At 43.6% G+C, this 23,157-nt stretch overlaps 1 protein-coding gene across 2 annotated transcripts in view; it reads right to left on the bottom strand.

Annotated features, from left to right (window-relative positions):
- The window catches only part of RALY (RALY heterogeneous nuclear ribonucleoprotein), a 195,586-nt gene that overhangs the window by 156,720 nt on the left and 15,709 nt on the right, over positions 1-23,157 (bottom strand). Inside the window, exon 1 of one of the 2 annotated variants that reach the window (XM_033153293.1) lies at positions 1,380-1,398. The exons of the other annotated variant lie outside the window; for it this stretch is intronic. The gene's annotated coding sequence lies outside the window, so the exon portion shown is untranslated. Of the gene's footprint in view, positions 1-1,379; positions 1,399-23,157 lie in introns of those variants that run through there. 2 annotated transcript variants of the gene reach the window in all.

The following is a 23,157-nucleotide window of genomic DNA, read 5'->3' as shown; positions in this document are numbered from 1 at the left end:
CATCGCCAAGGTATATGAAAAAATTGTGATTGATGCTTCATAGTACAGTATACACTTGGAATTTGCAAGGATGTGTAGGCATGTGGCTTTTAACAGAATGCTGTCAGTGTTGCTACTGACCCCACCTGGTCCAGGAGCACAGTTGTAAATGAGCATGTTATTCTACAGAACAAGGCATAAAAGAGCAGGCTAGCAAAACAGCTGGCAGGGGGCAACAATTTCAGAGTGTGAAGATAAAAGCTTCCCTACCAATATGGAACGGCAATTCTTTTGCTGTTGCTCGAGACGTTAGAGGAGAAAATCACAGGTGTTCCACAGCCAGTGGATGGTGGGTTTCTATATGTAAGATGTAGTGATTTGCAGACTCTCAAGCCTACCTGGGGTTCGGTTTTACCACCAGCCTGATGAAGACCGAGGTAAGGACTTTGCCAGCACTCCACACATCAGCATTGGTGACCACATACTCGACCACATATTGGTAGAGATTTTGCCTACCTTGGTTCTACCATAACAAGCAACCTTTCCATCAACGTTGTGCTGGACAAGCACACTGGCAAGGTAAGCTATGGCAATGGCTTGCCTCTTCAAGAGGCCACGGGAGAATGTGATGTCTACGACCAAGACAGGATGCAGGTCTACCAGGCTTGTGTGAAGAGCACACAGCTTTATGGTGGTGAAATGTGGGCAACTTACACCTGCCAGGAGTGATGCCTCAGTGCCTTCCATATACACTATGTCAGGAAGGATTGGGGCATCGTATGGCAGGACAAAGTCTCAAACAAAGATGTGCTTTCCCAAGCCCACATTCCCAGCATGTTCACACTCCTGTCTCAGCCATGTCTCTGCTGGCTTGGTCAGGTCCACAGAATGGAAGATTGCAGGATACCCACGGACGTGCTCTACAGAGAGCTGGCTTCAGGCACCAGGTCCAGTGGCATTGCATTGCAATGTTGTCTGCAAATGTGATATGAAGGCTGGCAACATTAACTCTACCACGTGGGAGTCCCTTGCAGATGACTGCAGCACCTGGAGACAATCAGTCAGGTTGTGTATCCACAGCAGTGACCAGAGGAGGAATGACCACTGGGAGGAGTGCAGAAAGAGGAAACATCATAGTACACCTGCATCAGCAAAATCAAATGACTTTATTTGCCCCAACTGCAACAAAACATGTCTCCCCCATATCAGTCTCTCCGGCCACAGCAGGCACTGTAACTCTACAACAGTTTGACTTCACCCCTAAAGATGCACTCTTCCATAGTCTACCAAGATGGATGGATTGCAACCAATCAATAAGTGATTTGCAGGCAAACATTTGTGCTTAGTATTTAAGCATGCTTACTCGGGATATAAATCCCTAAGAACTTAAATGGGCTTACTTGTGAGTTGACATAGGCAGCTTCCAGACTGTCCTTAGATCCAGCAAATTCAGGTTGCACAATTAAAGTGATGAAGGGATGCACCGGAAAGTGTGAGATTGCTTGATGCAATTGCATTTAACCACAAAACCAAATAAGAATGAATGCTCCATAAGCAGGGATGATTTATAACCTCCCTGAAAACTCTGTGCAAACAAATCACAGGAATAAAGGAAGCAGCCTTGTACAGACTCAGACCATTGGCCCACTGAGCTCAGTATTGCCTACATTCACTGGCATCAGCTGACCAAGGTCTCAAACAGGAATTTCTCTGGAGAAGCTTGAATTGAACTTTGGACCTTCTGCATACCAAGCAGATGTTCTACAGCTGAGCTACAGCATTTCCCCTTAAGATGAATGCCTAATAAATGGGTCAGCTAGACGACCATGCCAAGGACTGTAGTAGGATTGTTGGAGAATTCTGATGAAAAGGGAAACAGGAGTGGAAACGGTTGAAGTTTTTTTTTAGATGTCCCATGTTTGCAATGGAAATCAATCCACTGATTACAACTGGTATTTGCAGATGTTGTTGCAGTCAGTCTGCAAACAATACAGAATTGATTAGGCCACCGCTTGCATTGTGTTTCCTTTCAATTGAAATGAACAGGATGGAATAATGTCAACCTCATCTATGCAATTTAAATAAGTTACATAATTTCGCCACAGTGGGCAGTGAGATGAATAATGTAGTTTGGGGTGGAAGATGAACTGCAGCAGAATGGAAAGAGTGCTGCATGTGACAAATATATGGTGGAAAAGAAACTGCCTTCTTACATCCTCAGCTGTTAGTTTTATGTTTTAAATCAACATGCGCTTACAGGGTAAAGAAAAGTGAGGAAAAGTCAAAACCTTATTTGTTTGAATTAGAAATTAGTCTAGGAGGTCTGAGATGCTATGTACCTGCATTCTGTTTGAAAGGTTTTGCATCCATATGCAATTATCTAGGAAGATGTGCTTTTTGTTTGAACATACCGTTCCCCTTCTTTTCTAACTTCTTTCTCCCTGCCCGCTGCTTTAGAAATAAAAACCTGTGTACAGTTTCCTGTAGTTCAATTTCATGCAGGCCTTCAAAGGCTGCATAAATAATACATCTAAATACTAAGCGAGCAACACTAATTATGTAAACAAGAAACATGAAAAGACAAGATGAAAGCTGGGCTTGGGACACAGGTGCTTAATAAGTAGACCAAGACAAGTGCTAGGGACTAAGAGGGCTTCTGTTGTCTTCAGTAAATGCTACAGCATCACTTGAGAAAGTGGCCTTTTACCCTTCCAAAACAATCCCATCTTGCGGAATAGGGGAAACCACATAGGCAACACACACACACACACACACACACACACACACTTTTTCTCTTACATACAGACACACTGAAGCCTTTCCAATGCCAGCATAGATGTAAACTGTGTTGGTTTTGATATATCAAGCCCCACAATGGGGTAGATTCACAATGGGGTAGATTCAGAGACACTGTTTTCTGATGGCAGCAAACCCCGCCCCCAAAAGGATCCCTAGTCAAGTCATTGGGATGTATTCAAAATAGGGCTAAGTCACTGGTTCCATCAGCTCAAGGATTTCTCCTTGCGCAATAGCATATTCTCCCCCTGTGTCCCCCCCCATCTGTTCCGGGGTTTCCCCAACCACAGAGCAGATTTGGGAAGGGCACGAGGGTAAGAGAGCAGGGGAAGCCCTGGTGTACTAGAACCAATTATTGTGTTTGCAGAACTATTTAGCTGAATACGGCCCATCGGCCCATAGTATGAGTGTCATGGTCAATTAATTTATTTGTATATCATATTTCCCACATGTACATTGTGCTTGAAGTGGTTCACAAGACAGGCAATTTAAATATAATAACCCTATTTATAATACATCACAGTATAACATTTTCCATTCAAAAATGACAGTGTTTTCTGTGAAGAGGAACAAAACAAGGAACAGCTTAGGGGAGGCAGGAAAAAGGTTTAGTTATGAGCAGGGATGGGGAAATCTGTTTCTCATTTTTCCAGTACGGTTCTCTACCTTTCCACATCAGTTTGTGATTATTCTTCAGAATGTCCTCATGAAAATTTATCAGTATCTTTGTACCAATTTCTCATATACTTTTGTATTAAATTTTGCCCAATGAAAACATTTTTTTGCAAGTTAACTCCTCTCATAGAATGCATCTTTATGCACATTTTAGCCTATCCATTTTTTGTTCACCTTACTTGGTTGGAGAGCTACATTGCAATATTCAGAAAAGTCCGAATTTCAAAGGATGACTTATGAATTGTTTCAGGAAATGTGAATTAGGTACATTCACCTTTGACTACAAACTGAACCAAATTCCTCCTCCCTCTCTAGCTGAGGGAGGGGAGAGGAAATTCTTTAGGGAAAGGGGAAATTCAAGAGGGAGTCAAGAAAGAGAAATGGGAGAAAGGTTTACAGTAGTTTGCAGGGAAGCTACTCCAACATTGCCCTTGCTGCAAGCGCCAGGTTTCTGAGGAGCACCTGGGCATAATGCTTCCAGTGGTTACTCCTCCAAGAGTGCATCCTTAAGAACGTAAGAGAAGCCTGATGGATCAGGCCAATAACCCATCTAGCCCAGCATCATGTTCTCATAACGGCCAAATGCCTGTGGAAACCAGCAAGCTGAAACTGAGCACAAGAGCACTCTCCCCTCTTGTGGCTTCCAGGAACTGGTCTTCTGATGCATTACTGCTGCTGACCATCTCTCCCTGATCTACCCATTCACTGGCCTCTCCTGGAAAGAAAAGCCAAGGGATGTTCTTTTCCCTACTTGCTCATTCAGGAAGGGCAGCTGAATAGGTGGCGGCAGGAGAAGCAGCGAGAAAAAGGAGCAGCAAAGCTACATATTGGCAGCAGGCCCCTTTATCTGGAAATGAGCCTCAGCAGATGCCCAACAATGGAGACTTCTGATGCCAGCTCTCTCACTACCCACCATCCCTTCCTACTGTAACTTCCTACATGTGCCCTCACTTTATTCCACTCTTGTAAGAAACCCATTCTTACACACACACACACTTCTCTAGAGGCTTCCTAAAAGCATAACTATCCGTCAGTCTCCTAGAATCAAGGAGTTGTCTTCCTGCCCTTTCAGGTCTGCTCAGTTTCCTGTGTGTGTATAGAAACGTGCAAAGTTCTGTCAGGTTGCTTCACGCCAGGTAAATGTAAGGCAACAAGGCTCAGAAGATCCTAAGCAGCTCTAACAGTTGAACCCAAGGGGTTTGTTTGTTTTTAATGAACTGTTTCCATTAAGCTGCAAAGAACAGGATACTTCCCCCCTGCAAAAGAACTGATTTTCTCAGAAGCTCTATTCACAGTGCACACGTGATGGGGTTCTGATTACAGTGAAGTTATAATGCATATTCCAGTGCATATAATGTCTTCTTTCCCTACATTACTATACTGTAACCTAGTTCATTAATTATAACCCAATTCCTTATTCCAGCAAGGTGATAACAAGGGCAGCACTGCATATCCAGCACAAGACTCTGTGGTGCTGATCTCTTTCTCTTCTACAGCAAACCTATGAATGCAGTTTAGGCAGTTTTGTTGACAGCGCCAACAGAGATTAGATGGGTGAAAAACATTTTAAAATTATGTGCATATGAGAGGATGTTACATAACAAAGTAAGTTCAGATTCTTGTTGCATTGTTCTAGTTAGGGATTAACTTTTCTGAAAATCTCTATGTCAAAATTTCCATATCAAGAAGCAAGCCTTTTTTTACGGCCTCCACTAAAAATAAGAGAAATCTTTACATATATTGTGCATTTTTACAGTATGCATATTATGTGTCTATGTACCCCAGGTTTCCTAAAGTAACCAGCAAGTGAGCAGATGGCTACAAGAATGCATGTAACTGTGTGAAAAACACTGAAAATACTCAATTTTAATGAAAGTATCCTGTAGAAACATTGGGGCTTGATTTTTTTTAATACATAGTATATGTACAAAATACGTGAATTTTGCATATAATTAGTTGGCCTTTTTCTTTTTAGAAAACAACCAAGAAAGCAACAATGCAGGCAGTCAATGCAAGAGGCTGTTCTATGTGGACAAAATTCAAACAGGTTGGAAACCACAAAATCTACATATAAATCAACTTAAAACAGATCCCTCCTGCACCTGTCAGTCATTCCAACAGACCCTTAGTAACCAAGTATTCATCTGCAGAAAGGACTAGGAAGATGCTCACGCAGCTGGCTGCTTCAGTCGTAGTGGTCTCCACATGAGTACCTCAGACTGCCCAGGGCCATTGCCGCCTTCACAGCTAGATGCTGCTGATTCAAACGAATAGTGCCTCTCCATGTGCACATTCTGGCTTAGCAATAGCTCTGCGCATTCCTAATGCACTCATGTGTGGGCTGCTGGTGGCAAGTATGAAGAACTGACTCCAGGCAGCAAAACTCTCAATGCACCTAGATCTTGTACTCCAGCACCTTTCGTATGTAGAAAGAGGAATCATGCCACACAGCTCAGATTGTTTCTTCATGAAGAAGTAGTGATAGGGCAAAGGGGACTTCAGTGGGTCTACACTTAGCATGACTTAGCTGGCTATCACTCACTGCATGTATATACTAAACCTCTGCACCACTTTATAACCAGAAAATATTCCAAAGCAATTTACAACGCCGTAAATTCAAAGCAACAACAACAAATCCAAAAGCAAAGCACACAAGCAGAAAAATAAATCAGGAAAACAGCGACAAAAAGCTTCCACTGCTCATCAAAAAGCTGCTGCTTTTGAAACAACAAGCCAGACATAAATGAAAACATTTGCTTCTACCGTATGAGAAGAAATGGAGAAAGCACAGTCCATGGAAGGGTGTTCCCCAAACTCCAGAGCTCCTACAGTACTTTCCCCTTTCACAGAGGCCAAGTTGGCCTCTGAATAAGATGGAGCTTGAAGCAGAGGCTGATTGTAAAATTATGGGGAGGTAGTTTTGGAGTAGAATAGGTGTAGGAATCCTTTGGCCCTCCAGGTGTTGCCAAACTGAAATTCCCATCATTCCTGGCCATTGGCCACGCCTGCTGGGGCTGATGGGAGTTGTAGTTCAATAACATTGGGCAGGCCAAAGGATCCTCAATCCCTTGGAGTGGTCAGAAGGAGAGAAGCTGAGAAAATTAGCATGGAGTATCTGACAACAAGAGAGAATGCACTAGTGAGATAATGGGCTTTGGGACTGCTTGTAGCATGAGTGCTTTCAGAAAGGACTGGAGGCACAGCACCACAATAAAATTCCATTATGGGTTTTGTATTGTGGCTTTTGCAATCACCATATTCAAACTGAAAATGAATTGCTTTTTCCAGTTTCAAAAAGTTCATTGTTAAGATTTCACTTGCATTTTATCATCCTCACTACTATTTGGCAGTGCTTCTGAAGTCCTATTAACTTTGCTCTCTACCGAATATTGAAGCAGCAAGTTGACAACCTGAAAGGACCATCTGTTTGGCTAAACACTGATGCACATGGCTACTTAAATTCAGTAAGTGTATTCAAAGTGGCCAATTCACTTCAGCAATGATCTCCAAAGAAAGGTCCCATTGAAGTTGGAGGAAAGCCATTCAACTGGCTAATAAAACACTTGAGTAGGCCTATAGGCACAAATAAGTCCACTTTCCTTTCTCATTGTTGAATATTACTCAGTGAAGTAAGGACTGCACAAGTAGGACCTAAAATAAATGCACCTTTGAGAAACTAATTTGGTTGTGAATTTTAACAAATGATGATATCACTGAACCTCTATTGCCCATTTCTGAATGGGTTCTTTTTATATTAGGACATGAAAGAAGGTGGAACGAAAGAAGATATGAAGTTTCTAATCTTCAACCAGTGCAGAAAAAAAGATAAAAAGGATTCAAATGCAGAAGTTGTTAGACCTGCAGAGAAAAAGCAGGTCCTTTGTATAGCCACCTATTAAGAGATAATGGGAAGAACTGAAGACATTCTGGCCTTGCATGCTGGTTTCAGTGAACTACCATTATCACACTGTTCATGCTGTTTAATTAGGAACAGGGGAGTGTGGCAAACTCAGGAAGCTGGCTTTTTCAATGTCTCCCAATTGTCTTTGCTGAATTGGGGTCACCACATGTTTTTGTGTTGTTTTTATTACACTTTGTGCTTTGTTTAAAACATTGTGATCCAACAAAGCAGACTTTGATGATACTTAGCGGTGCTTATCGACTTCCTTTACTTGACCCAGTTGTATTAGTGCACCTCAAAATACCCATTTCTCATTATCTTCCAATGTATTAATTTGAAAATATAGTTTTAAAAAAAATGTTTTTGGATATAATTTTTAACTAAGTTCTTTCTATGTTCTTTGTACATGGATTTTTAAAACTTTTTGTAATTCAGACAGTAGGTGAAATATTGCATTTGATGGATTTTTTTGTTGTTGTTAAGGGGTGAGAATTCTTTCCCCTTCCCTCTTTTTTGGGGAGGACATTTTCTGGACATTTTAAAATGAATAAAAGGTGGGTTTTTTGTTTTTGTTTTTAAATAAAGAACATAGTGTGTTCCATGGGGCTATTTCTCTCCTTTTCTTTCTCTGCCACTTGTATCTTATTATGGCTTACTGAATCTAGTGCCAAAATGCCTTTGGAGGCTTCAGTGGCATATTTCTGTAGGCTAGTAAACAGCCAACAGTCTTGCCCCGACTGTAGTATAAAACAAACTTTACACTACCGGCATCATGGGATGCTGAACTCTGTTGTCATGGCAGGAATCTGCTGGGTTTTATTTCACTGTCCATTAGCTGAAGTATTGCCAAGGGATGGCATTTGTAACTGCTGAATGCATTTCAGTCATGGAGATGCTCAGCTGAAACTGCCTGCAAGGACATGTCCAGCCAGGTTGAGGTTTGCATGCTTCTGACTAACAAATAACAAAAAAGCGGCTGAATTTTCAGATCTCTTCTGCCTTCCAAGTCTCTCAAATCAAAGGCAAGAAGGGGAAATTATTGAAACAAGGCTTCTAGCACATTACTTCCTGTTTTATCAGCAAGACAGAGAGACTGACCTCTGGGCTTCAAGGGAGCCATGAAGTCTAGGCCTCAGAGCCAAGTGTCCCTATTTTCCAGGACAGTCCTGGATTTACAGAAGCCGTCGTGGTTCCTGATTTGATACTGGAATGTCTTGCTTTTCCTTAGGATGTGCCTATTTTCATTGGAGAAATGTGGGAGGGTATGGACCATATTTCCATTGGAGAAATGGAGTATGGAGTTATGCCAAGGAATTAAGTAACTATACAATCTTTAGAAGACATCTGAAGGCAGCCCTGTATAGGGAAGCTTTTAAAATGTTTCACCAGGCAGCACAACACACTTGCTGTGGTAGTAATACTGTTTCTTTGCTTAATCTGAACAGAGGGAAGAACATAACTGGTGATTATCAACAGACATCCCCATGTACTTTTCATACTAATGGAATTCTGGAAGGCTCAGCATTTCTCCCTCCCAATGACGGAAAAAGAAGCTGCTATTAAGTAGCTCTGCGCTCTGCTCACGCCTTCCTCCAGGAGATCTTGGTGGAAGGCCCATATTGATCAATTTCTAATTAAGCACTAAAATGCCTGGCGCTTCAACTGTAAGGTCAGCAGAAGACCTCTTGTGGAGTGAATCCTTCCTGGCCCCTTGCCAGCCTTTCAAGTGCATCCGTGGACAGTGCTAAGGATTTATACACTTCATCGCCTGTCATTTTCTACCCGGGAAGAAGCAAGCCTCTAAATTGAATTATCACAAAGAAATCAATTGCGGATCAAACCTCTGTGAAATTATAATTGCTTTAATGATCTGTGGGCTGGAAATGAATGGATGGAACCATGCAGATAGTGTACCATTTACAAAGCTCATATCAGGATCACTCTTTGTTTGTGGAGAGAATTAGAACTTCCTAATTATGCATTAATTTAGCTTCCTCTTAGTGTTCCATTTTTGGACATTTCATGCCCCCATTTTCTTACTTTGACTAATGTGTCTGCAGTGTAGGATTCTGAATTCTGAGAAGCTCTCTGTAGTTATCAAAGAAAACAGTCACAGCAGACTTGATTTCATTTAAGCCTAAGTAGCTGCCATTTTGATGAAAATATTCAGGAAATAAAACGGGAAAAGATACATGAGCCTTTATGACTCATTCAAAATGTTATCAACAGCCTCCTTTAGCCTCTAGCCTTAAACCACTTAGGTATAATTAGAATTGACATTTTGACAGGTTTGTAGAAAAACACAACAACAACAGCAGCAACAATAACCACAACCACATGCACACCCTGCAACATCTTGGAGTATTTTAAAAAAATAATCATTGGCAACAACAGAACCAAAACATGCAAGGAATATGTGACAACCTATTTCTTCACCCTGAAAAACAGCAGATAATTAAAAACGAAACCCAAACAAAAGCAACCAGCCTTACTCATCTCTGCTGAAAGGCTTAAGATTCCCTGCATTATGTATTAGGTTGTGGATGCAACTGACATAGTTATGACGAAAGCCAAACAAATAGACGAACTCATAGGAATGTGGATGGAGTTAATTCCTCCGTCCTGCATGCCAAGGATCCTGTTCATCAGGGAACAGGCTGCAGCTCTGCTTTAAAAAATCCTCTTTGCTATGGAAGGAATCCAAGATGCCATGGGGGATAAGAGCTGCATTGATTTATACCACTGCCAGCAGCAGGCATGTTCTCTGCTGTGCCGAGGGTGTTGGCAGAAACATTCCCTGAGTAAAAATGAATGAAGCAGAAGAAATCCCACAAGTCAAGATACACTGGAGGCAGAAATGAGCCGTTGGTGGAACAGGGTTGCAAATGCAGGCCTCCAGTCCATGATCTGCAGGACATCATATTTGTTCCAAGCTTTCTTGACTATTATTCTGCATAAAGCAACACGATCTATAAATCATCCAGCCCTTATCCCTGTCACACACTCTTAAAACTACCGGTACTTGGTTTCATTGCCATTTCCTTGGGCCCTAGGTCAGCCTTCCACTCCAGAAATGCACACAGGAGCATAGGCACCTGCCTTGCACTGAGTCAGACCATGGCAACATCTAGCCCTTTATTGTCTACACTGAGTTGCAGCAGCTGTCTAGGGTTTCAGGAATGGGCATTTCCCAGCCTCACCATGCTAGGGATCGAACCTGGGTTCTTCTGCATTCAAAATAGATGCTCTACGACTAGTGCTTGGAATAAACTAATGCATATCAACCAATTCACTGAATTCTCTTTTTAAAAATCTCATTTAAAAATTACACAAGAACAATTCCTGCAATTTCTGGTTGAAATGAACGTGAATTTACTGGAACTTGGGGCAATTTTTAATTCAGTTCTGTTTGAATTTTAATTCAATAATTTATATCAGGGGTTGCAAACTTACCGGGCCTTGGGTCGGTTCCTCCAGCGCCGATCGCATGGCGGGCTGGAGGGTGGGGAAGCGCCCCCCCATACGCGGGCGCACACGCTATTTCCGGCACACTTCCGGGTTGGCGGAGCACCAGAAATAGCTTGTGTGCATGCGCATGGGCCTCCTCAGACCTGGATGTGCACCGGAAATGACGCTTGCACATGCACACAAGCTATTTCCGGTGCTCTGCCGACATGGAAGTAGGCAGCCGTGCTGTGCCGTGCTGTGCCGGTAAGAGTGGGCAGCAGCAGCGGTCCCCACGGGCCAGATAATTGAGTCCCGCGGGCTGTAGTTTGGAGACATCTGATTTATATATAGGGGTTTCATCACACCAGGCATAGGCAAACTCAGCCCTCCAGATGTTTTGGGATTACAACTCCCATCATCCCTGACCACTCATTGTGTTAGCTAGGGATGATGGGAGTTGTAGTCCCAAAACACCTGGTGGGCCAAGTTTGCCTATGTCTGCATCACACTTAACTCTGGGTTTGATTGCGTCCAATGCATTTGCCATTCTTACCTATCTGAAAAGTGATGCTGCTATTTAAATTTAAAGATAATAACTGTTGGGTTCAATGGAGTAAGGTTTGTTCCCATTTCTGATTAATTAAGAGTATCTCAGAGTGCAGCTAAACCTGTGGATTTTGCCTCCATTTGGTGGCTATCTGTTACTTACAGTATATGTATGATAGGCCAATCATAGGGATGGCAAGTCCTAGTGAAATATGACTTTATTCCTAACATTTATTTTGTATTCTTTCTGTATCAGGTCATTTTTGTTGCAACATCTATGTCACTATATAGTCTCTTGAGAATGTATTTTATTTTATGAGATAACAGCTGTGATCTTTGGCTTTGTTTGCTGGTTTTGTACTTTGTTCTCTTCTTTTTCACTTATTGTATTTCATATTTCTCAGAGGGTTGTTTTTTAATGTCATAAGAAAGTATTGAAAAGGATAATCCTTTCCTTGTGTTGTGTTGCCTAACTGCTTTATTCCAGTAATGCTACTGATTCTTTTAACCAGGGTGTTTTCTGCATTGAGCCCGAGACAGGGTGAGCTAGAAAATACAACTCTTGAAACCCGAAGATCAATACAGACTCTAACTCTTTTATTCTGAAGTTTTGCAACCCACTCATTTCCCATGTATCTATAGGATGTTCACGTTGAGTGCCAGCTCCAGTTGTTTGTTTGTTTTTTAGGGGTTATTATCCTTGGGAGAGCGCAAAATATGGCCTGAAGCTCAACATCAAAAAAACTAAGATCATGGCCACTGGTCCCATCACCTCCTGGCAAATAGAAGGGGAAGAAATGGAGGCAGTGAGAGATTTCACTTTCTTGGGCTCCATGATCAGTGCGGATGGTGACAGCAGTCATGAAATTAAAAGACGCGTGCTTCTTGGGAGGAAAGCAATGACAAACCTAGACAGCATCTTAAAAAGCAGAGACATCACCTTGCCGACAAAGGTCCATAAAGTTAAAGCTATGGTTTTCCCAGTAGTAATGTATGGAAGTGAGAGCTGGACCATAAAGAAGACTGATCGCCGAAGAATTGATGCTTTTGAATTATGGTGCTGGAGAAGACTCTTGAGAGTCCCATGGACTGCAAAAAGATCAAACTTATCCATCCTCAAAGAAATCAGCCCTGAGTGCTCACTGGAAGGACAGATCCTGAAGTTGAGGCTCCAGTACTTTGACCACCTCATGAGAAGAGAAGACTCCCTGGAAAAGACCCTGATGTTCGGAAAGATGGAGGGCACAAGGAGAAGGTGACGACAGAGGATGAGATAGTTGGACAGTGTTCTCGAAGCGACTGGCATGAGTTTGGCCAAACTGCGGGAGGCAGTGGAGGATAGGGGTGCCTGGCATGCTCTGGTCCATGGGGTCACGAAGAGTCGGACACGACTGAATGACTAAACATCATCATCCTTGGGTAAGATGTCCTCAGTCAGCCTATAATGGGCCAGGGGTCAGCTTCACCTGCTGAACAGCAGCCTGAAGGGAAAGAAGGGCGAGTGACTCCACTTGCAGCTGATCAGCCTTCAAGGACACTGAGAAGGCACTGTTGAGAGCCAGCTGGCACTGATGATAACCAGCTGGCTTCAGCCTTAAACAGAGCTCTCAGAAGCAGTCAGATGTTGGAAACAACACCTGTGGTTCCCAGTCCTATATTGCTGTTTCCTGCTCGGACCCCTGGTTCATGATCATCGGACTCGCTGACCTCTGGATTGGCTGACTACATAGATTGTTATTTGCCCGACCCTCAGAACAGACTTGGCTTTGTATGCGGACTCTGCCAAGCATATCTCAGAGATTCGTATCTTCTGCTTGTTTGGCCATGCTCCACTGAGCTCTGCATGCTATTGCTCAGCAATGGGACTATGACACAGAGCCACACCCCCATCTCCTTGCTAAGTAGACCTGACTTTTCTTTGCTGCAGTAATTGCTACCCATTCACTGCCCCTCTCTCCGTGCCCAGTCCAGAAGTAGAGGGTTAGTAGAGTAACAGCTGCTGCTCCTTTTCCTTGCTCCTGTCATTGATTATTGAGCTCCTCTCTCCGAGTAAGCAAACAGCTACTGAAAAAAAGGAGGAAGAAGCAGAATTGGGGCCTGCAGGAATTGACAGTGAGATCCTGTTGGGGTGTGGATCTTGGCATATGCCTGATAATGTTGCTGCCTGGTCCTTTTCATGTACACACAAGGTGACAGTGGGAAATGGCAGCTCTAGGAGGAATGCTAAAAATAAAACCCAAAACAGAAGGCTTTACAACATCGCTATGCAGTATCACTCACCACTTTCTACCAGAAGCTTTGATTTAGGAGATACAAGTTTGATTCATAGTTCTGCAAAAAGCTTGCTGTGTGACCCTGGGACTATCATTTCATCTTGCTCTGTGCAAGCTTCCCATTCTATCTAATAGTGATGCGCACTATTATCTGTCATGGCTGTCGATCAAGGGTGTTGCTGTGCAATTGGAAACAAGCAGGGTATCCGTGTGAAAGCCCATTATTATCAATGAGACGTTTTCCATTGGCTTTAGGGTGTTGGGATAAGACCTTGGAGTGACAGATTAGCCTGGTTTGTGAGCATTCAAGACAATAAAAGAGAATGAATTAAGCAATAAAGTAAAGGAAATGCAATGTAAGGGCAGAGGACTGTCATTGACTGTGTATATGCACCAAGAATCATGGCCTGGCTTAAGTCTTTGGCAGTCGCTTCAAAGTCGTCATTTCATGTTACTCCATGGATAACTGTTCTGTATTATGGACCATCTCTGTGATGGTGAGCAATTCAAGAATCTCTGGTGCCAAGTATAATGCCCTGATCTGTGTCCCCTAGTCATTGTAATCAGAAATAGTACTGAAGTGTGCCAACAGAGCTACTAAGAATCAGAAGCTGGAGAACATCATTAAAGAAATGATCAGGGTTTGGTGTACTTAAACTGAAATTTCCCTGACTGTACTGTGAGCAGAGGCTGCCATACAAGGAAGTAAGGTAGAGAGGTTTCTGAAGAAGGGCATTTGTTGCTAGAGAATTGGTCTGGTTTACTTGTGTTGATCAATGCAGTTATTTCAGTTCCACATCTGAATGTCAAGCGGAAATCACATTATTATTTTTTAACCTTAAAAAAATAAGTGTTTTATGCACTCTGTTTAGTACCACCATATTTAGCTTTTCCATTTCTTATGCAACTCAAATGATTTTTGGTGAAACATCACATACGTTATGTGATGATTCTGAAATCCTTGGTTACCTCTCAGTATCACCCTGAACAAACACATTACAAATTTGCAGCCATATCACACATTTAATTGTGGCAATTTTCATTGTGTGGAGATTTGATACTGACTGAAGTTGATTCTTCTGGAGAATGCTAGAAAACACATTCCCTCAGAATCACGCAGAACTGATGGGATTTTATGGTAGATTGTTCTCTTTATGACCCAGCAGGAACGGAGAACTATGGATATCAGTGGATAATTGTGGCAAAATCATGAGATCACTTTCAGATAACAAGGAATCAAAGTAATGTAACTGTTTACAGTAGGGACACACACACACACACACACACAATTTGAGGTCCAATCTGGGACTTTAGATCTGCCCTGACCCAGATCCGGACTCCAAATCAATTAAGAGAAAAGGAGACACTGTACCTCCTTACCCCTTCCCAACTGCAGAGCAGCCAGCAGGGTTGAATCCCCTGAGAGTCCAATCCTGCTGCCTGCTGCTTTGCCAGTGGGTTTTCTATAAGGAATAAGCTGGCAAAGCAGATTCCAGCATTTAGCAGGTCAGAATCATCCACTCATCAGTTGGTAAGCAGGGAGTGCAGTCCTGCTATGAATGCACTAGAGTTAGCAGGACTGAACCCACCACTTACTAGCTGGTAAGTGGAGAGTCCAATCCTGCCCAGTCTGGCTCCATGCATGTATTCCTCTGCTGGCAATATGTGCACACAACCAAAGTGCAGTGCAAGGCTGTTTGGAAGGCCCTTTGCAAACACCCAAGTGTTGTTTGCAGGGGCTGTAGGGGAGTGCGGGGGGAGCACACCACGCCCTGCAGTGCGCCAACGTGGCTGCCCCCTGCCTACACTGGCCCCATGCCCCTGCAGGCGGTGTGCCCCGCCCCCAGGACATGTGCCAGCCCCGCCCTGTCTGCTCTCCGCGCCCCCCCCCCAGTGCCGGAACATGAAACTCCACCACTGGCTGTACGCATCTCTTTAATAACCATGGAGGAGAAAATCTGGCTTCTGACCAGCTTCACTTTCAACTTATTTCATTGGATGCTGACTATGTTGAACTGGAGATTCTAGCTGAGCATTCTGGGCCCTCTGCGTTCTGCAAAGCTGTGGTAGGATAACACTTGCTCCGCAGGCATTAGTGAGCACATAAAGCGAGGTGTATATGCTTAACATTTACTGCCTGAAAACATCACAAAGCACTGAGAACTAAGCAGGAGACCTTGAAGAATAGAAAAGAAAAACACGACGGAAAAGGGAAAGGTTTGTGCTGGCAGCAAGACACAGAAGCATTTAATATTTTTGCATGGTAAAGCTAATGCAATGCGACATTGCTTTAAACCACAGCTACCCAGCTCCAATGAGTCTTTCATCAATAAAGATCATTGTCACCACCTGAAGCGCATGGCAATACTAATGCATTTCACCTGTGTGCACTTCCCCTTTAGGGCGCCTTCCTCTACAATGCTCCTTATGGAGATAGCATGATAATTTGGTGGGTTTTTGCTTTCTTTTGTCGCACAGTGCAAAGGCTGTCAACGTGAGTCTTCATAAGGAAACTAACACACATCTGAGAGCATGGATGTGAGTGGCACTTCACAGTAACACATATATTTATGTACTAATATATTAAGCTTTATCATATCTGCTCCTTCTATTGTTCCTGGAAAGTGAATACAGTGGTACCTCTGGTTACGTACTTAATTCGTTCCGGAGGTCTGTTCTTAACCTGAAACTGTTCTTAACCTGAAGCACCACTTTAGCTAATGGGGCCTCCTGCTGCCACTGGCTGCACCGCCAGAGCACAATTTCTGTTCTTTTAATGTGTGTATTTGTCTTAGTATTGTTTTATATGAGCTTAAAGCTGAAATAAAGTGATTGATTTCTGTTCTTATCCTGAAGCAAAGTTCTTAACCCGAAGCGTTATTTCTGGGTTAGCAGAGTCTGTAACCTGAAGTGTATGTAACCTGAAGCGTCTGTAACCCGAGGTATCACTGTAATCATTTTTTGGGGGAAGGAAATGGCAGCATTTATAAACATTTATTATTCCAATTCTGGTACAAGACTCTGTTCAGTTGTGTTATCACCTGATAGAGCTGTTGCTTCTTCCCTATCAATATTGTACTATAGCTATATAGGGAAGGACGGCTGCCCTCGGTTCAATCCCTGGCTTCTTCAGATAGAGTTAAGGAAAACCCTATGATTTGTGTGCAACAAATATTACTACCAAAGCTGTACTGACACAATATCAGTATCCCCACCCCACCCCCCGCACAAGGCAAAACACCCCCTTTGAGCCAAACTCCTCTAACTCACATAAGGCAAAGAAAATCACTTTGCAACCCTATGCAAATGGACCATTGGGAGGACAGCATCATTAGCATCATTTACAAATAATAATAATAATAATAATAATAATAATAATAATAATAATAATAATTTATTTATTTATTTATTTATTTATTTATTTATTTATTTATTTATACTCCACCCATCTGGCTGGGTTTCCCCAGCCACTTTGGGTGGCTTCCAACAGAACATTAAAATACAATAATCTATTAAACATTAAAAGCCTCCCTAAACAGGGCTGCCTTCAGATGTCTTCTAAATGTCAGGTAGTTGTTTTTCTCTTTGACATCTGGTGGGAGGGCATTCCACAGGGCAGGTGCCACTACCGAGAAGGCACTCTGCCTGGTTGGTTCCCTGTAACTTGGATTCTCGTAGTGAGGGAACCGCCAGAAGGCCCTCAGCACTGGACCTCAGTGTCTGGGCAGAATGATGGGGGTGAAGACGCTCCTTCAGGTATGCTGGACCGAGGCCGTCTAGGGCTTTAAAGGTCAGAAACAACACTTTGAATTGTGCTCGGAAACGTGCTGGGAGCCAATGTAGATGTTTCAAGACCGGTGTTATGTGGTCTCGGCGGCCGCTCTCAGTCACCAGTCTAGCTGCCGCATTCTGGATTAGTTGTAGTTTCCAGGACACCTTCAAGGGTAACCTCACATAGAGCGCATTGCAGTAATCCAAGCGAGAGATAACTAGAGCATGCACCACTCCGGCGGGCAGGTAGGGTCTCAGCCTAAGTACCAGATGTAGCTGGTAGACAGCTGCCCTGGATACAGAATTAACCTGTGCCTCCATGGACAGCTGTGAGTCCAAAATGACTCCCAGGCTGCGTACCTGGTCCTTCAGGGGCACAGTTACCCCATTCAGGACCAGGGAGTCCTCCACACCTGCCCGCCTCCTGTCCCCCCAAAACAGTACTTCGGTCTTGTCAGGATTCATCCTCCAACAGCCTCCAGACACTGACACAGGACCTTCACCGCCTTCACTGGTTCTGATTTAAATGAGAGGTAGAGCTGGGTATCATTCGCATACTGATGAACACCCAGCCCAAACCCCCTGATGATCTCTCCCAGCGGCTGCATGTAGATGTTGAAAAACATGGGGGAGAGGACAGAACCCTGAGGTTCTGCCATGGGGTCTGAACACTCATCCCCTGCCACCACTTTCTGAACATGGCCCAGGAGGAAGGAGCGGAACCACTGTATAACAGTGCCCCCAGCTCCGAACGCTCTAGAGAGTCCAGAAGGCTGTTATGGTCGATGGTGTCAAAAGCCGCTGAGAGATCCAGCAGAACTAGGAAACAGCTCTCACCTTTGTCCCTAGCCCGCCGGAGAACATCAACCAGTGCGACCAATGCAGTTTCAGTCACATGATGAGGTCTGAGTCCTGACTGGAAGGGATCCAAATGGTCCGCTTCTTCCAGGTGTGCCTGGAGTTGTTCAGCAACCACTCGCTTAATCACCTTGCCCAAGAATGGTAGATTTGACACTGGGCGATAGTTGGCCATATTGGCCGCATCTAAAGATTTTTTTTAAGAAGCGGTTTAATAACCGCCTCTTTCAGCAGGTCTGGGAAGGCTCCCTCGCAGAGAGAAGCATTCACCACCCTGCGAAGGCTATCACCCAGCCCTTTCCGGCTAGCTTTTATAAGCCAGGATGGACAAGGATCAAGGAGACAGGTGGCTGGTTTCACTCGTCCAAGCATCCTGTCCACATCCTCGGAGGTAACAGATTGGATTGATCCCACGCAACTGGACTAGACAGGACTCTAACACTCTCCTGCCCTGGCCCTACAAAGGCATACTTCATTAGTTTACTATTTTTACTCTGCCACACAAGCATTTGTGTCAAAACAATATAGAAACCTTCCAAGTATCCAAACATCCTAGCTTGAAAGTGGTGCATTTCCAACAGTGTGGGTTGAGTTGACGTTAATTTGCAGTCTGCCTTTGAAGATGGTTTAGAAATGTGCAGATAACTCAAAACACAACTGTTTGGGCTGATGACTGGGCATTGGAGTTGCATCTCAGTAGTGCTGCTTCCTTACTTCTGAGATGGCTATGTGTATCCATTCTTTCATTCTACAAATCATCTTACCAATGGTCTGCACTCTGCAGCCTTCCCAGGAGCCCATACTTCAGTCAAAGCAGAGAGAAGTGGCATTTTGTGGGGAGCGGTTGCAGTACACTTGGGGGGTGGAGCAAAGCATTTGTTCATTGGGTTCTGCATACTGAACTGTGCATCATGAGACTTAGTTTAACTGATTTGCTATGTTGTCTTTTTTCATGGTCTCTCTCTCTCTCTCTTTGTCAGACCACTTTGCAGGAATTTGGGGGCAGCTAGTGGCACGAAGGGAGGAAACATTCCTTTCCTGTGCTCAGGAAGCCTTGAAGGGTCTTTCCGGAGACAGGTTTGAAGCAAACCAGCAGGAATGAAAGAGCACTGTAATTTAGACTTAATGATGAAAACAGCCCTATCTGTGAGTACACAGAGCCTGTTCACTCAGGGAAAGAAAAAGGTAATTTCAGGTACATTTTACAACATTTGCTGACAGAACAAAGAAGAAGGTTTATAAGTTATTATCAACGTTTCAAAGTGATGTGGCAAGACACAGAAAATAAACAAGCAACTGGGACCAAGAAGAATGAGTAAAGGACGACCAAAGTTGGGGGGGGGGGAGAGAAGCATTTCCCTCTTCTCAGCAAATTCTAGAGTAACTGGCTAAGTTTGGAGAGGCCTACAGTTTCTGTATACAATGCACATATGCAGCACTTCAACTGGAATCATTTTATGGTGAGCATCAGGAATGGCAATGTTGTAGGAATAACACCTGATAAATGGGGAACTATAGTATAATACGGGATGCAGGAGGCACTGTGGGTTAAACCACAGAGCCTAGGGCTTGCTGATCAGAAGGTCGGTGGTTCGAATCCCCGCAACGGGGTGAGCTCCCGTTGCTTGGTCCCTACTCCTGCCAATCTAGCAGTTTGAAAGCATGTCAAAGTGCAAGTAGATAAATAGGTACCACTGCAGCAGGAGGGTAAACAGCATTTCCGTGCTCTGCTGTGGTTCGCCAGAAGCAGCTTAGTCATGCTGGCCACATGACCCAGAAGCTGTACACCGGCTCCCTTGGCCAGTAACACAGTAACACGAGATGAGTGCCGCAACACCAGAGTCGTCCGCACTGGACCTAATGGTCAGGGGTCCCTTTACCTTTACAGTATAGAACCTTTGGTCACATAAAGGCAGCCCTGTTTAGGGAAGTTTTTAATGTGTGACATTTTCATGTATTTTAATCTTCGTTGGAAGTCGCCCAGGGTGGCTGGGGAGGCCCAGCCAGATAGGCAGGGTACAAATAATAAAATTATATTATTATTATTATTATTATTATTATTATTATTATTATTATTATTAAGCATTTTTCAGTGCAGGCACCACCCTATATTAGTCAGAAGCCTTAAGATACCAGACTGACTCGAGCCCTGTCCAAACACATGCCTTATTCTTCCTCTGAGGAGTTCAGAGCAGCTTACATCTGGCTCCCAGGTGGCCACCTCTTACCCAGGCAACTCACAAGGCCAGAACTGCTCAGCTTCAGCAGTGAAGCTGCATCACATGCCTCAGACTATTCTTTACTCTGCCTGGAAACAAAGAGTTCTGACTCAGAAGGGTAGCGGGGAGCTTGGGTAGAAGATGCTACACATGATCATAGGTATAAAACCAGTGTTGAATAAGAGTCAAGGAACATTGCCTCCAGTGCTGTGAGGATTCCAGTGCCTCTCTAGCTTTGCAATAAGGGGAAATGGCTCTAAGGGGAAAGAAAGCAGTGATTCATTCACCCTGCCCTGTTCAGATCTTGAAACTATTACACAACCTCTCCCTGAAACTTTTGTTCCTCCTCCGCCACTTCCATAAATTACCTTTATATCCCATGCTAGAATTCCCTGTTCTTCCCCCAAACATATCATAATTGTTATGTACTGAGCTAGGATCCTACAACAATAGGCAGGTATGATCCTAGAATGCAATAACCAGATTGGCTTGCAGGAGCAGCCCAATCAGGCCCCAGGAGGAAGTTAATCAGCCAATTAGGTCGGGAGGATCCTAGAATGCAACAACTGCCAATTAGGTCGGGAGGATCCTAGAATGCAACAACTGATTGGCCTGCAGTAGCAGCCCAATCAGGCTCCAGGTGGGAAGCAGAATCAGCCAATCACACGGGACCCATTGTGTAAATAATGTATATAAAGCCTGAGGTTCGGGGGGGGGGGAGTCAATTCACTGTTTATGAGACTCAAAGTATATTTCAATAATGGAAGGGGGTCAGGCAAAAGGCCTGTCTACTCCAGCATTGTGGGGGCCTAATCTAGAAGGCTCTGCTGGAGGAGACTCTTGAGAGTCCCATGGACTGCAAGAAGATCAAACCTATCCATTCTTAAAGAAATCAGCCCTGAGTGCTCACTAGAAGGACAGATCCTGAAGTTGAGGCTCCAGTACTTTGGCCACCTCATGAGAAGAGAAGACTCCCCAGAAAAGACCCTGATGTTGGGAAAGATGGAGGGCACAAGGAGAAGGGGACGACAGAGGATGAGATGGTTGGACAGTGTTCTCGAAGCTACTAAGAGTCGAACATGACTGAACAACAACAACAAGGTGCTACTGGAAGGAATTTTTTATTTTTTATTTTGTTCTGGTTAAAATGTTAATTTGAGTGTAGACCTGGCTTTCCTGGACCAAATAAGAGTAACAAGCAAATCATTTTACAAAGGTTAGCCTACAAAGAAACAGGAGAAATGTAGGATGTAGATCAGCTGAGCAGCCTTTATTTGCTTTTTATTAAAGAAAAGCTGCCATGGCACTGAACTCAGCTGCACTTTACTGTCACTCAATGTTTGTGCTTGGAACTTAACCTGAGAAAATGTCTGAGCAAGAATCAAAATTATGAATACTGTTTGATAGCTTTGAGGATTTCCTTCCTTCCTTCCTTCCTTCCTTCCTTCCTTCCTTCCTTCCTTCCTTCCTTCCTTCCCCCTCATCTAAGTAATTAAAAACCTTACTTAAATCAAGTTACATTAAGTCCACAGCATTCCCCTGATCCACCAAGCTTGTAACTCTATCAAAAAAAGAAATGGGATATGTCTGGCATGATTTGTTTTTGAGAAACCCATGCGGGGTCTTAGTAATCACAGGATCCTTTTCTAAGTGCTCACAGACACACTGTTTAATTATCCATTCTAGGATCTTTTCTGGTATTGACAAGTTCATTTTTCCTCCTTTTTGAAGATGGGGACAACCAGTGCTTCCCCCTCCCCCAGGAGGTACTCTAGGGTATGCAGTACTAGCACTTTTTGTGTTTGTTAAAAAGTGTGGCACTTACTGTAACAACTTTATGGTGAGTACTACCAGTACCCATTTTTATTGAAATAAAGCACTAGGGACAACATTTGCTTGCCTCCATTCTTTGGGGACCTCACCTATTCTCCAAGAATTCTCAAAGCTTATATATAGAGGCTCCACTGGCTCTAGTAATCTTGGGTACAGCTCATCAGGCCCTGAAGATCTGAATTCATTTTAAGTAGCTAGGTATTAGCTTACCACCTCTCTCCCTCCCTTGGGCTGAAACTCCCTCCTTGCATTGTTTATTCTATTATCACCAGGGCACTGCTTTCCTTTTGGGTGAAGACAAAGGCAAAGTAGGTGTTGAGCAGTTCTGCCTTCTCTCTGTCACCCAGTAGCATTTCTCCATCTTCTGCACACAGAGGACCTACCACCTGCTTGTTCTTCCTCTTGTTTTGAACATAGCAGAAGAATTTTTATTATTATTTCTAACCTCTCTCACAAGCCTGAGTTCATTTCAGTGATGGTCCACCTGATGATCTCCCTGCAACTGTTGGCTCCGTGTGCATTCTTCCCTTTTCCCACTTCTTACACATGCTCTTCTTAAATTTAAGCTCATCTATAAGGTCCTTATGTAACCACCCTGGTTTCTTTGGATGCCTTCCATGGGGTGGTGGTGGTTGTCAGAGCTTCCTCTGCCTCTGCACACCCACCCACCCATAAGACACGTGATTTTAGCTTAACTTCTGCTCAAGTTCTTCAATTTCGAAGTCATAACCATTCTGCTGGTGCATCTCACATAAAAGACTTCACTGGTTGTGGCTTATTAGTACACCGTACAGCTTGCCGATATTATTTACACCACATTAAAAAGATTGGACGGCCATTTCTTGGATGCGAGAATGCC

Source organism: Lacerta agilis, chromosome 6 (assembly GCF_009819535.1).
Source record: "Lacerta agilis isolate rLacAgi1 chromosome 6, rLacAgi1.pri, whole genome shotgun sequence".
NCBI lineage: Eukaryota > Metazoa > Chordata > Lepidosauria > Squamata > Lacertidae > Lacerta > Lacerta agilis.
This window is presented reverse-complemented; position numbering and strand designations above follow the sequence as displayed.